General features: G+C 40.0%; 1 protein-coding gene and 1 non-coding gene across 3 annotated transcripts in view; one reads left to right on the plus strand and one right to left on the minus strand.

Annotated features, from left to right (window-relative positions):
• DNER (delta/notch like EGF repeat containing) overlaps positions 1-16,005 on the minus strand; it is a 365,518-nt gene that overhangs the window by 252,125 nt on the left and 97,388 nt on the right. The window lies entirely within an intron of this gene.
• On the plus strand, positions 4,688-4,749 carry LOC129032234 (U7 small nuclear RNA). Its single transcript, XR_008501253.1, has one exon. It is a non-coding gene; the product is annotated as a U7 small nuclear RNA (small nuclear RNA).

A 16,005-nucleotide genomic window follows, 5' to 3' on the forward strand; every position in this document is an offset into this window, starting at 1 on the left:
CTCCAAGACTAATTTGGTCAATCCATTATTCCCTCAATTCTGAGTCAGCTTTCTTGAAACCAGCTTGTCCTGATTTTTGTATGTGAGTTGAGTCACATTTGTAAGTAGGCTAAAAGGAAATTATAAGCAGAATTGAAACATGTGGCTATAAAATGAATCCATTAAAAATAAACTCTTACATATTGTTTCCCTACTTTTTCATGCTGTCTCTTTAAAACATACTCAATTACCTTGAGATTTCGAGGTAATTGCTTTAGTCTGATTAACATGTAGTGATAAGTCATAGTGATGAATCTATAAGCCCTGCTCAGTTGCAGATCTATCAAGCATTAAATGAATTGTTCTTCAAAAACCTGATCTTCCCTTTGTCCCTTGGTTTCCATATTTAACTAAGTCCTAAGAGATAGCACTCAACTGCACTTACTGACATAGGCACACCAGCCTCAAATGAAATGCTTTTTTTTTTTTTTTTTTTTTTTACTTGTAGTCATTCAAAGACCAGTTTCTTGAATAAAAAAGTTGCAGAACAATTCCAGTGCATACATTTTTGTTTCACCTCTCATCAGAGACACTCATACATCCTATCAAACTTTTTTACGAAACCACAATGCCATCAATACAGGAAATATGTCAACTTCTGCCTCTTTCATACTCAGGAAAAGAAGTCTGCAAGCAAACTGGGAATTAAATTTCCTGTGAAGATTGTATGATCATCTCAACCAATGCAGAAAAAACTCTTATTAAATTTAACATCTAGGTAGAGTGAAGACTTTTAGCAAACTAGGAATAGAAGGAAACTTCTTTTATCTGATAAGGAGTATCTACAAAAAACCTTCAGCAAATATAATACTTATTGGTGAAAGGTAGAACAGTTTCTCTCTGAAATCAGGAAGAAAGCAAGGATGTTTGCTAATACCACTTCCATTGAGCACTGCACTAAAGGTCCTACACAGTGCAATGAGGCAAAAATAAAAAGAAAGTATAAGGATCCAATAAGAAAATAAGCTGTCAATTAGAGACTATATGATTATTCATGCAGATAAATTATTAAAATATGGAACTTCAGCAAGTTTGCTGCATGCAAGATCAAAATTTACCAAAAAATAAAAATATTTTGCATCTCCATGTATCAGCAGCAAACTAAAGATAATTTTCTCAAAGGTACAGTTTATAATAGATAAAAAAGTTAAATTCCTAATAATAAATCAAATGTTAAAAATGCATGATCTCAGTGAAGAGAATTGTAAAGGGGGAATATTCCAGTCATGAATTAGAAAACTTGATATTAGAAAGACTCAAATTTTTCTTAACTTACAAGATTCAATGCTGCTGCAACAGAAATCACAACATTTGTGTGCTTCTGTAAAATGGCCCACGATAGCACAGACACGCTTGAATAAGAACAATGTGGGAGGGCTTGCTCTATTAGAAAGCAGGAATTTTAAAGCTATGGTAATTAGGATAGCATGATATTGGCAGAAAGATGAACAAATAGACCAACGGAACAGAGACAAGAAACAGAAAGGATCACGCAGGGACACTTGACTTCTAGAATAGAGTCTTTTCAATAAACTGATATCCAATGAGAAAAAAATGAAGATTTTTTCCTCTCTCAAGTCATATACAAAAATAAACACCAATTGGATTGTAGATCCAATTGAAAGGTAAAACATTAAACTTCAAAAAGATAATAGAAGAGAATATCTGTATAACCTTATAGTAAACAAATATTTAATAAACAGAACACAAAGAGTACTAACTATAAGAATATTAATGTTAAATGACGAGTCAATGGGTGCAGCACACCAACATGGCACATGTATACATATGTAACAAACCTGCACGTTGTGCACATGTACCCTAAAACTTAAAGTATAATAAAAACAAAAAAGAATATTAATGAGCTGGATGACAACAGTTATAGTACACTGATAAAATATACTATACAGCCATGAAAAAGAAAGAACTATAGCCTTATACAACAAGTAGAACAAATTCCCCAAACACGATGTTTTTTCCACTTGTGTAAAGATTGTAAACAGCAAAAGTGACCCATGCTTGAAGTCAGAAGAGTGATTAACTTTGCGGAGCTGGGAGAGGTGGGGACGAGGAAGCTGCTGGAGGGCAACATTGTCAACCTTGATCTGAGTGGTGGTTACACAGGAGTTCATTTTATGATAATACATTGAGCTGTACATATTTGGGGGGGTGCTTTTCTGTACATATTTTGTGCTTTGCAATTTTGGAAAATTGTTTTTAAAACACCTACCATGTACACATATCTGACATACTCTTTGTTCCTTGGTTGTCATATTTAAGAAAGATGATGAAACTAACTTGCCTCTACCCAAAAGTAACCATAAGGTTCCTTCCTGATTTTCCTCCCAGGCAAGAATGGCACACAGATTCCAGAGTGACGTTCCCTCCAGCACAGCGGCCACATGAAGCCACAGGGACCAGGAGAGCCAGCAGAAGCCAAAATCCAGCAGCCTCTGTGTCCTCCTAATGAGTTTGACCTTCCTCCTAGAAGACACAGAAAGTCAATGAAACATGCCAAACAGGGGTGGAAACTCAAGTCAGAGTAGCACTTTGAAAAGAACTTTTCACTTTTGTTGGGGACCCCAAAGACAGGGACTCCAAACGTTTTAAATGTTCTCATTTCTTTATTTTTTAAATAGGACAAATGACATGCTCTTTATTTTTAAAGAATAAATAAAGAACAAATGACACCAACGTGGGGTAGCAGGGAGTTGGAAAACCAGGCACATAGTAGGCTCTCAAAAAATATTTCTTGTCTGAAACAAAGAAGAGACCCCATTGCTTTCTAGATCATTCTTTATTCAGAGTATTCCCTACCAGGAAGAGTGTTCTTCTGTATCTGTTAGGCTCGGTGGCCTGGGATCCTTAAGAGAAGTTGGAGAGAGAAATCTATGAGTGCCTGTGAAACCAGGTGCAAGAGCAGAAAAATCAGGGTCACCTTGTTTAGTAAAAGTCAGAGGAGGCTTTGGGTTGAGCCGTCAAGTGCCAAGTGTTCTTGGGTACCTGCCTGGCCTCTTGACTACTTTGATGTGTGTTTTTCTCTCTGCAGGCACACAAAATTCCCTCTGCTCTCTTTTCAGCTTTTCTAACCTTACTTGGAAACAGCTGCTCTAATTTTAATACCCATCTGCTCCCGGGAATAGGACAAAAATCAGTGGCTCTGCAGATAAATCTAAAGCCTTCGGGTATCCAACCTCATTTATCTGGAGATAAGCCTTCTATATACAGCAGACTTCATATAGACAGCTACACTAAGAACAAAACTAAAAAGGAAAATGAGTAAAAATTCAAGCCACCAAAAGAGCAGGTGGCCCTAGATATCCAGTACCAATTGTTTTAAAATCAACAAGAGCCAAAGACCCACAAATTGCACATGTGTTCAGATTGTCTCATTGCAAGATTAAAAAGAGGATCTTTGATTGCCTAGCAAATCTGCTCAAAGGCCAGGGTTGTTTTATTGTTTTTTTCCATGAGGAAGCTGAGAGGACCTTTGTAGTCATGAAAGACAAAAGAAACAAAAGAAAAAAATAATAACAAAACAAAAAACAGGGCTGAAAGTGGAAGAGGTCACCTGTAAAAGCCCTACCAACTAGAAACAGTCATGGATTGTGAAGCAGAGAAACAAGGATGGTCACAACACAGACGGGAGTCTCTGCAGCCTAGGAGTTCAGACAGGAAGCAAAGGGATGAGGACAGAAACCCACCATCACCTTAATTCTGCAGCTCTGTGTACGCCATATATAAGCTATACAGGGAAGCAGAAGAAACCTGTATAATTGTATCTATTGAAGCAGTATGGCAAAGGTACTGCAGCTTTGAAGACACTCTACAATACTGATCATTCAAATTCTCTCTTTTAAATGCAAACATTTAGCATTTCCAATTAAGGCATAAAATTAGAAGGCTAGAAGAACCCACTGGGAAAACTGTCAGAAAAGTATAGCCATATAGAATTAATGGCTTTTCAAGCAAACAATTTTTGAACACAGAGCATCCTCTGAAATGTTTTAGAATGTTGATGAAATCAATCCCATTTGATAAGGCTTGCCATGTTGAACTATGTGAATTGTTAGTGTATAAAGATTATAGACACCATACCAGCCTGGGCAACATGGCGAAACCCCATCTCTACAAAAAAAAAAAAAATGCAAAAACTAGCTGGGCATGGTGGCACACACCTGTAGTCCCAGCTACTTGAGGGGCTGAGGAGGGAGGATTGCTTGAACCTAGGAGGCAGAGGTTGCAGAGAGCCAAGACAGCACCACTGCACTCCAGCCTGGGTGACGGAGCAAGACCCTGTCTCAAAAACAAAGATCATAGACACGTGACTTATCTTGCATATGCAAATGCCATAGGCATCCATACAACAGAAACTTCGATGGAAATTTTCACTATTTGGGATTTTAATTGAACTGATGGCCAGGCCCTTCTCCAGTGAAAAAAAATTAGATAAAATTAAAAATGCTGTCATTTGGAGGTAAGCTTTAAAAAGGGGTGGAAGAAAAGGGGGATCCTCAAGTTTCAGGAATGATTAGAAAATTCACAACCAGAGAACTTAGCACATGATGACACTGCATTGACCACACAGCCTACAGAGCTGGAAGTAAGACCTACAGTTCTGGGAATTGGGGTTCTAAAAATCACATGGGAGTGTTCCAGCTCTTTTAGAATCTGTCTAGCAGGCTTTCTGGTTTTTACAGGAAGGTCCCCCTCACACACACACACACATACTCAAATGAGGATAGGAAATGGGGACTTGAGCACAGGAAAGGAGAGGCAACTATAACTAAGCCCACACATGAAGCCTCTTAGAGCCTCCTGTCTGTTTAGAGAGAGCAGAAGGGTGACTAGAGAGATCCGCCAGCAGGCCTGAGGTAACAGCAGAAAAACTGACATCTCTACGGTCTTTAGATTAAAAAAAAATAAAATTCCCATGAATAATTAAAACCTCCCATATGAATGTCCCCTGTGATTAACAACATCTCCTTCATGTGGACATCCTAAATCAAAAATTAACATTAAAAATGTGTTTAGGGCCAGGTGCAGTGGCTCACATCTGTAATCCCAGCACTTTGGGAGGCCAAGGCAGGCGGATCACTGGAGGTCAAGAGTTCAAAACCAGACTGACCAACATGGTGAAAACCCTGTCTCGATTAAAAATGCAAAAATTAGCTGGGGGTGGTGGTGCGCTCCTGTAATCCCAGCTACTCGGGAGGCTGAGGCAGGAGAATGGCTTGAACCCGGGAGGCGGAGGTTCTGGTGAGCCAAGGTGGTGCTATTTGCACTCTATTCTGGGCAACAAGAGCGAAACTCCATTTCAAACAACAACAACAAAAAAAAAACCAAAAACAAAAAAAAAAACGTGTTTAGGATCAGTACAGAAGTGGAGTGACACTTTTCACAATACAGGACACATGGGACTCACACACATGCATGTGTACACACAGACTCTTATCAAATCAGCGCACAGTAAAAAATTACAAACCATACAAGGAAATAAGCCACAATTGGCACTTGGAACTGTGGATAAAGGGTCAACAAAACCTTTTCCACTCCTGCATGAATATATATTTATGCATTTTAAGATGAAATAAGATGCTTAAAGTAGATCTAAAACTTTTTCATAATTCCTCACAACTTATTTAATTAACTGACCTGATTAACTGTCCTGATACCTTTGATAAGAAGACTTCTACTAAAGATATTAATAGCTAAGATTTCTGAGTGCTTATGCTATATCTGGCATGGTTCTCGACGTGCTCCCTATATTAATCCACTTAATCTTCACTATCACCCTGTGAGGCAGGTACTGTTATCTGCATATTATCTCTGAGGCTCAGAAACTAACTTGTTCACGGTCCTTCAGCTAGTAACATAATGAGAATACTAATCCAGGTAGGACAGTACAATTCCAATCAAAATCCCATGCTTCTTTTTTGTTTTCTGACTTATCAAATTGATCCAAAACACAAATGAGAGATGAAAGGACCAAATATTTTCAAGATAATTTGAAGAAGAATAAAGACACATGGCTTTATGCCCCCCCAGAAATAAAAATTTATTATAAATCTATAATTACATTGAACAATGTTTCAGATGAGAGAGCACAGAGACTTGCCATGTAGAGAAACTTAGAATATAACAGGGAAGGCATTAACAATTAGCGTAGGAAGGATGGGCACAATAGCTCACGCCTGTAATCCCAGCACTTTGGGGGGCCGAGGTGGTCGAATCACTTGGGCCCAGGAGTTCAAGACCAGCCTGGCCAACATGATGAAACCCCACCTCTACTAAAAATACAAAGTTAACAGGGCATGGCGGTACATGTACGTAATCCCAGCTACTCGGGAGGCTGAGGCACAAGAATTGCTCGAACCCAGGAGGCAGAGTTTGCAGTGAGCCGAGGTCATATCACTCCACTCCAGCCTGGGTGACAGAGTGAAACTCTGTCTCAAAAAAAAAAAAAAAAAAAAAGTAGTGTAGGAAAGATCAACTTTTTAGTAAGTGATACTTGAATAATTGCTAATTGCTGACCCCTGGGACTGACATAAATATCTAACTGATACCATACATCTACACACACAATGAATTCCAGATGGATTTTGTAGGACAATGTTAAAAATACAACCTCAAAACTTTTAAATCAGGAGTTGACAAATTACAGCTCACAGACCAAATGTGGCCCATCACCCAATTTTAATAAATCAAGTTTTATTGGAGCACAGTCACACCCGTCAGTGTGTCCATTGTCCAAAGCTGCTTTCCCACAGTTGAGTAGTTGCAACAGACACGTGGCCCACAATGCCTAAACTATTTACTCTCTGGCTCTTTGCTGAAAGTTTGCTCATTCCTGCTTTAGATGAAAATACAGGACAATATCTTTATGACATCAAGATAGAAAAGAATCTCTTAAATAAGACTCATAAAAGGTGAATAAATTAAACCGCATGAAAATTTAAATGAATGAACTTGAGCTATATCTGAAAGCCACAGACAAATCGCAGAAACACCATAGTGAGTGGGAAAAGAGCAAGTTGTGAAAGGATCCTGCAGTGTCATACGTCTATGCACGTTTTATGCCTGCATCGTAAAAATATTTTAAAAGACAGAAAGCTTACAACCCAACTTGGAACAATCATTGTTTCTGGGTAGAGAGGGACGGAAGTGGGTTGGGGAGGAGTAGGGTAGTGGCAGTGAGGGCAGCGGGCTTTAACTGTATTTGCCTGTTTTATTTTTTTAATAATTGTGAACCAATATGGCAGAATGACGTTTGTTGAATCTCAGTGGCAGATGCTAATTATACTATTCTCCGTTCTTTTCTGTAGGTTTAAAATAGTTCATAATAAAGATTTTAATTAAAAATGTGATCTTGGTTGGGCATAGTGGGTCACACCTGTAATTGCAGCACTTTGGGAGGCCAAGGCAGGTGGATCACTTGAGGTCAGGAGTTCAAGACCAGCCTGGCCAACATGGTGAAACCCCATCTCTACTAGGAATACAAAAATTAGCCAGGCGTGGTGGTGAGCGCCTGTAATCTCAGCTACTTGGGAGGCTGAGGCAGGAGAATCACTTGAACTCAGGAGGCAGAGGTTGCAGTGAGCTGAGATCACCTCACTCCAGCTTGGGCAACAAGAGTGAAACTCCATCTCAAAAATAAATAAATAAAAATGTGATCTTCATCATTTAAGCAACTTATCTGTTCCAGGCATTTCTGTAGCCCAGGGGCTGGCAAATTCTGACCCACAGGCCAAATCTGACCTGCAACTTGTGTCTGTACAGCCTATGAGGCAAGAATGATTTTTATGCTTTTTAAAGGTTGAAAAATCAAAAGAAATTAATATTCCAAATAATCATGTAAATGTTCGATAAGATTCAAGTTTCAGTGCCCATCAATAAAGCTTTATTGAAACACAACCACACTCATTCGTTTTACATACTATCTGGCTGCCTTCACATGGCAACGGCACAGGTGAACAGTTGCCACAGAGACCTTGTAGCTCACAACGCTGAAAATATTAACTATCCGCCCCTTTACAGAAAAAGTTTGCTAACCCCTGCAGTAGGCCCTGAAAACATGCAAAGCCTCTGTTCCTAAAGTGCTGGTGGAGGGACACAATGACAAACACCATAGACACAGCAGCAGTGTCACACATTGCTGCTTATGTGTATGACCCAATGCAGGAAAAGGCAAGGACGATTTTCTTCCGTGGATTGTACATTCTACTTTTTATAGCTTCAATAAAAATGGCTAAATAATTGTGGAGCTCTCCCAATGAGGCAGGAGTAATGTCTGGATTGTAATATTTTTACTATCTTCTTCTTCCCAGAATTATATCACCAATTCAGCCCATTTGCTAGAAATATTCAGAATGTGAAATTTTATCACATAAAAGTTTTTGTCATGAGAAAAATCAATCCATCCTGCAAAAATTATAATAGGAATTTAAATAACACCATAACTTTGCAGATGATTATTTTAATGTCATTTGTGTTTTAAGTTCTGTTTGATGTAAAATATTAACATTGTGCCCTGGTACCATTTGTTTTGATGATGGAAGGTTTTCAGACTTTGGAATAAGCCATGCCCAATAAACCTAAGCACAAGTTCTGAAAATAAACAGGAAGGATGAGTGTCCTTTATCAACGAAGAGAGCAAATGACCCAGAAAAGGGAGCATTTGTGGCCCACTGTGTCATGCTGCAGAAATCACAGGAAACACTCTAAACGGCCTCTCAGCCCATGGATGCGGTAGAAGAGAACGGTTTCCTGGAAAGTAGTAAGTTCACTTAGAAGAATGTTATTCAGAAAGCAACTGTTCCACATTCTTAACTGAGACCTGCATTCAGATGGCCAGTTCTATCCAGCGGGGAGCCTGCATCTGACGTTCATGAGGATGGCTCAGGGTCATGGGAACACCATCAATGGGTTTGCATTTGCTCCGTTTGGCAATGCACAGGAATGTATCATTTCCTCAACTGCCGACAGTGTACTGGAAGATTGGTCACCAGGACTGGGTTCCAGTCTGCGGTCCTTTCGTGATACTTAGGCATCTTAGAGAACTGTAAGAGCAGCTTCGTTTGGCAATGCACAGAAATGTATCATTTCCCCAACCACCGACAGTGTACTGGAAGATCAGTCACCAGGACTGGGTTCCAGGCTGCAGTCCTTTCGTGATGCTTATGCATCTTAGAGAACCATAAGGGCAGCTTCCAAGTCTGTCAAATGCCAATATGGCAATGTGTATGCTGCTTATATCCACAGTTCCCAAACTGTGTGCCAAAGTGCCATGGGGTGCCAAGCTGAAGTCACAGGGCACCACAGACTATATTTTTTAAATTTTCAAGAGAAACACAGGATCTACAACTTCTGTCAGACATTTCACAAACTACTAGCTAGAAGTAGTTCATTGTTTCAACATTAGATCCTATTACATTTTGATGATACCATAACTTACCAAAGCTGGGTTTTTCAGCAATTGCTGGGATAAAAAAAGCAAACACTCCCTGACAGTCGATGTGAACGGGAAATGAGGTGATCAACTGAGCAGCTGTATAGTGCCCCACAGGCACATAGTCCCAGCAGTATGTAACTGTGATTGCTTAAGAATAAAGTAAATGTATTTTTTCTTTCAATTTATGTGTTATTTTTTTCAAACAGCTACAACGTCGTTTGCACATAAGTTGTTAGGACCCAACTACTTAATAAAAAGAACCATTAGCAATACCTTTTGGCCTGAAGCACTATAAAAAATTTACTGGGATGCTAAGGCCACCAGGAACCAAGAAAGTTTGGGAATCCCTGGCTTACATGAAAACAGTTGTTGTGACACAACACATTAAAAGTTCATCATAAAATGGGTCACTTTATGAATTACATAAGAAGTAAATTTACAAAGTTCTGCCACTTAACAATTGTAGAAATCTCAATAATCAGTCCTCATCTTCTAAAAGAACCAAATAGCTGGAATTCCAGGAGACCAGTAGGCAGACCATAGACAGAACAGGCTTATCGGCAAATTGATTGAAATCAACTAGGTTGGCAAAGCATGCAACTGACACAGCTCTGAAAGATCCCCACAACCACTCCGACCTTGTGAGGTTTCACCTTCGCTTTACAGAGAAGGAAACCAAAGTCCTACGAGGTTACATGCAGGTTTAGCGTCCCTAAGTGACAGAGCAGAACTCCAACCCAGTTCTTTGAACTTGACTCCACCAGCCCTTCCTCTAAGATGTACTGACAGGAAATCATAAATAACCACCTTGAAACCTTCGTCACATAGTGTCGGTGGCATGTTACACCATCTCCATAACCACTCAGTCCTGAGTCTCTTTGAAGCCCTTTTCTTCAATATGCAGGTAAGGAGTATGAAGCTTTTGCATTGGTAGCCTGTCACTTTTTGTTATCTTATTGTTCCTATGTTTTAGCAGCTGATCAATCACAACGTGGATTAAGGCATTAGTTGCAAACTGAAGTCAACCATACTCTGGAGTCAAGCGCTACTAGGGTCAAATCCCAGCACGGCCACATAATACCTCTTAGTCCTTAAGCAGTTAAAGTAACTTCTCAACTCTTCACTTTTTGAATATTTGAAATGGGGATAGTACTTTCTTTGAGGCACTGCTGAGGATTATCAGAGAGAATCTAGGACTTGGGTATAAAACTCTAATCAGTGGAATTGGGATCTCTGGTCACCCACATAAATATCAACTGAGCAGGCCAGAAAGGCTTCAACTGAGTCCACTATTGGGGATCAGACATTATGGGCATTCTAGATACACTGGGGGACCCTGGTGGAAGCGTGACTGTTAAAAGGACAAAACATCCCAGAGAGAGATTTACCATAAAGGGAGAAGGCATCTGGTAGAGCCAGCCACAGCCAGTAAAGATGCCTCAGGTGAGGGAGAACAGCTCTGGGTCCAAAACTTCCACTGGTATCAGACTTAGACTGACCCAGCTGTGCATGAGAGCTGTCCACAAAGAGAGCTGTCCCTCGGAAGGTTGCAGCTCTATGATTCCAGAAGCTTCGCTGCGGACACAAAGCTGGGTGGAACATGCTGGGCTCACTGTTTTTTGCACTTTGCCAGAATGGCCTGGAGTTACCAGGCTATTTGGCCCAGGTTTCGTTTTGACCAATAGTAGGCACAATGAGCTCCAAACTGGTTATCTTTGGTCTTCTGACCTAACATCTAGAGTCTGTGATAATTTTATGAAGGACTCAGTTATTTACTTTCCTTATCACATCTACACACACAGGGAGAGAGAACCGGATGAACCAATAAGAAATCTTAAAGTGACAAGTTCTATTACTATGCGGTAGAAAGCAAGAACTTATTCCAATATACAAAACTATTTTGGACCAAAATATGTATTTGCATATTTCAGGCAAATGTACAAGTGACTTGCTAAAATAAAACAATAGCTTATCTCTAGTTAAAATTCAATCGCACTTGCATCCTCATTAAAACATTTGCATTGTAGAATGTCCAACATGAGATACTGTTATCAGTATCTCTATTGTGCCCAGCTCTTCAGGGAAGATTTTCAGCAAACAGCCATTAAAAATCTAATTTCACTGAATAGAATATAGATTAACGGCCAGTTCATTCTATAAATATTGCTTCTAAAAACAGAAGTTTTGCTGGTAACAGGAAAAAATAAAATCCAAACAGCAGTACCAATCACTACAGCAGCATTTTTAGTAGTTTGGCAATCAGTATGAACCATTGTAAAAAGCAAAATCAAGCATTCAAGCGTGTGGCTGCCAAAGAGCCAGATCACCTGAATTACAGTCACAGCAAATTTAATTTATGAACAATAACACACTCAATGCATTGTGTAGAAAATAAAATTCATCACAAATTTTCATATAACTGAGCAGTGCTATAAGCGTTGAAAATAGGATTTCCAAACCTAAAAATAACCCTGTAAGGCAAATATTACCAACTCCATTTTAGAGGTGAGACATCTAAGACTTAGAGAAGTTCACAGACCACAAACATAATATATGGCACAGGGAAGAGTCAATACCAGATTGTTTTTACTGTACTCTACATTTCCAAAAAAATGATTTTAATCATTTACTTTAAAGGAAAGACTTGAGCTGGGTGAATCTTAGCATACATTCAGAAACAAGTAACTACATAGAGTATCAAGCCCCCAAATCATTAGTCTTTGTTTCAGCCATCCTTCATAACTGTTGAGCTTTAAATTCCTTTTTTTTTTTTTTTTAAACCATCATTCTCAGCAAACTACCGCAATGACAAAAAACCAAACACCGCATGTTCTCAGTCATAGGTGGGAATTGAACAATGAGAACACATGGACACAGGAAGGGGAACATCACACTCCAGGGCCTGTTGTGGGGTGGGGGGAGGGGGGAGGGATAGCATTAGGAGATATACCTAATGTTAAATGACAAGTTAATGGGTGCAGCACACCAACATGGCATATGTATACATATGTAACAAACCTGCACATTGTGCACATGTACCCTAAAACTTAAAGTGTAATAATAATAAAAAAATTAAAAAATAATAATAATAATAAAAACAAAAATAAGTAAATTCCTAATCATGCATGCTAATTAAAGGACATCATGGCACAGACAAGCAAGTTAGGAGTAAGGCAAAAGTAATTTTGTTTGGCACTGAGCAGAGTTTGAGATTTACATCTGAAGACAAGCATCTAAAAATTCAAGATCCATCAGAAAAAAACATGAAACACAAAAAGATGGAATGTTCGTTTCTCAAGTCACCCAGCCTTTCTGAAGTCCTCTACCGTTGAGAACAAGTGAGAGTAGCTCCAAGCCCAGTCTCCTGGCCTTAACTCCGTCCTCCTTCCCACCCTGTTTCTGGACTCTCCTACAGGACATTTTTATTAACAGGGTCATAATTTCCTGGGCCAGGGAGGTAGCTCTGTATGCCCCAAAGACTTTCTTGCAGTTTTTCTGGAGCTAGACAGGGTTGTCTTGAGGCTACAGAATGAGGCAAAGAACAGAGCTATGAACCCGGGCATGAGAGACTGGGCTCCAGCCCTGCCTCCTCTGCAGACTGGACAGTGACTCTGAATTGCAGCTTCCTCATATAAAATCTAAAAGACCAGTGCCCACTTTCCTCATGGCTGGTTAGAGAAATCAAAAGTACAGTGCAATATGATCTTAGGTGATTATTTTAAAGTTGTATTAATATTTACCTCCCATTACCCAAGATACAGTCACTTGAGGTCTAACATTCTATATGTATAGTCGCTTTTATTTGCTAGGATTAGGAACTAATCTACAAAGACTTTATCTACTAGGATTAGCAGTAACATTTATCACCAAAGTTTCATTCTTAGAAGGGTAAATGGGAATTTACAATAACGACAGAGTCGAGGCAGGACAGTTGGTGACACCTCCCCACCCCCACTCAATGATGCATTTTCCAAGTCTTCCACAGGGTTTAGAATTGTTCTGTAGAGGCCGGGCGTAGTGGCTCATACCTGTAATCCCAGCACTTTGGGAGGCCGAGGCAGGCGGATCACCTGAGGTCAGGAGTTCGAGACCAGCCTGACCAACATGGAGAAACCCCATGTCTGCTAAAAATACAAAATTAGCCAGGCGTGGTGGCACATGCCTGTAATCCCAGCTACTCGGGAAGCTGAGGCAGAAGAATCGTTTGAACCTTGGAGGCGGAGGTTGCGGTGAGCCGAGATTGTGCCGTTGCATTCCAGCCTGAGCCACAAGAGCAAACCTCTGTCTTAAGGAAAAAAAAAAAAAAGGCCGGGCAGTGGTTCACACCTGTAATCCCAGCACTTTGGGAGGCCGAGGCGGGCGGATCACGAGGTCAGGAGATCGAGACCATCCTGGCTAACACGGTGAAACCCTGTCTCTACTAAAAATACAAAAAAAAATTAGCCGGAAGTGGTGGCGGGCGCCTATAGCCCCAGCTACTAGGGAGGCTGAGGCAGGAGAATGGTGTGAACCCGGTAGGCAGAGCTTGCAGTGAGCGGAGATCGCGCCACTGCACTCCAGCCTGGGTGACAGAGCGAGACTCTATCTCAAAAAAAGAAAAAAAGAATTGTTTTGTAGAGGACAAAGTGTCACATTTCTGTGGTGGTCATCCCTTCACTAGGAGACTAGGGGCAAAAAAAAAAAAAAAAAAATCTCTCTAAAGCTATTGCAAAGCAAGCAGCCACAAGAAGTGAGGGTAGCTAGGATCCAGCTAAGAGTCTGGGTTTCCGAGGGTTTAATTCCCCAGGTAGACATGGACCTGCATGCAGGAATCTGAATGATAAGGCCAGCATGGCATGGAATGCTTTATCAAAGTTTAAAAGTGAAGGGACCCCTTTTACTGGAAAACAAGTTTCACAAACACCCAATGTTAACCTCCATTAAAGTTGTTACTCAAATAGATACAAGTATATTTTTATTAAAAACTGCAAAACTGATAAACTTAAATTAATATAATGTGGTAGAAAATATTATTTTGCTGCAGCTAGTTGGTTGCTCATAGGTGACCATGCTATGAAGTTTCTCTGGAGTGTGCCCACTGATGCTACTACCATGGACCGCCATGGGCTATGGGGCCACCATGGGCCATGTGATGTGGACTCCTCCCACATCCTCTCCTCATTCAACCCACCTTGAAACTTTTGTCCTATGGTTCCATGTGACTTTGGGCCTTCACTTGGAGCAAATACATCATTTACTTATTACCGATTTTTTTTTCTCATTGGCCAACTCTATGATCAACCCAAACAGGCCTTGTATCTCAGAGTGGTACTCAACCATAAAGTGGTCACTTCTGATCTAGGGTGATGGTAACAAGAGAGCACACAAACATTACACGTTGTCTTAGCCAACTCACAGACCTCCCTGAGAATACACCCACAGACAGTGTGTGTGTCTCTCCTTCCTCTTTCTGTCCCCAGAAACATTGCTGTAGAAGAACACTAACTGGGGAATCAAGAGAACAATGGCACTCTCTATCCACTTGTGGTCATCATCTCCACTCTCTGGGTGTCATGGGTGAAGTGAGGGAGCTGTCTCAAATCTAGATCATGTCTAGGGCCCTTGGCAGGTCCACCTTCTATAATGCCATTAATCTCTAATACCCTGGGGTGATGCCAGGACCATCTCTGGGCAAAAGGCTCACATAGGCTAAGTGAGCAGTCCTAATGTATCTTAAATCATGGTGTTTATCTGGACACGTGGCTTGTCCCGGTCTCTGGGCTGAGGCCTTTGGCATGCTTATGCAGATGGGAGGGTCTGCTGCAGGTTGCTCTGGCCACGCTGTGACAACTTGCCCTGGAAAGGTCCTGAATACGGCTAATTCTGGCAGACACCAGAGCACATCCACTGAAGAAGAACCAAAAGATGAAAAGCCGGCATTTCAACCTTGCATTGATTTCAAAACATGCAAAATGAATTCAATAAATAGGAAATCCTTTATGACACTTGATTTTATTTATCAAAACTTAACATTAGCTCTACAACAAGTAAAAATCAGGATGGAGAGTATGGTAACTAAAATAAGAAAAAAAGAGCTCCCTTTCTAGATTCCATAACAGTAAATGTACATTCCAGAACAGAGATTATGACATGGTTATATTTCCAGTATTTAGATCCAATTTATTCAAATAATTGCAACCTAATTGTGTGGTGCTATTTTAAATACTGATTTGCTTTGCTTCCCATTTAAATTATAACCTCATCATCTGTGACTGTTATTCCAAATATGTTCCTTATAATCTAGACAATGAAATAGTAATTATAATTTTGAAAATTAGCTTTGCTTAGATACAACTGTTCTCAATAACTTTCAGTCCTCTGAAAAAGGCTCTTAAAGACCGATCCACCAAGCACATTGGTTGTATCCTTTTCTATTTCAATTTTCTAACACACAGAAAAAAAGAGTTTATATTTTTTGCTGATATTATAAGTCATTTATTTCCATACTTCATAAAGAAGACAAAGGACAAATAGAT

Source organism: Pongo pygmaeus, chromosome 11, assembly GCF_028885625.2.
Source record: "Pongo pygmaeus isolate AG05252 chromosome 11, NHGRI_mPonPyg2-v2.0_pri, whole genome shotgun sequence".
Lineage (NCBI taxonomy): Eukaryota > Metazoa > Chordata > Mammalia > Primates > Hominidae > Pongo > Pongo pygmaeus.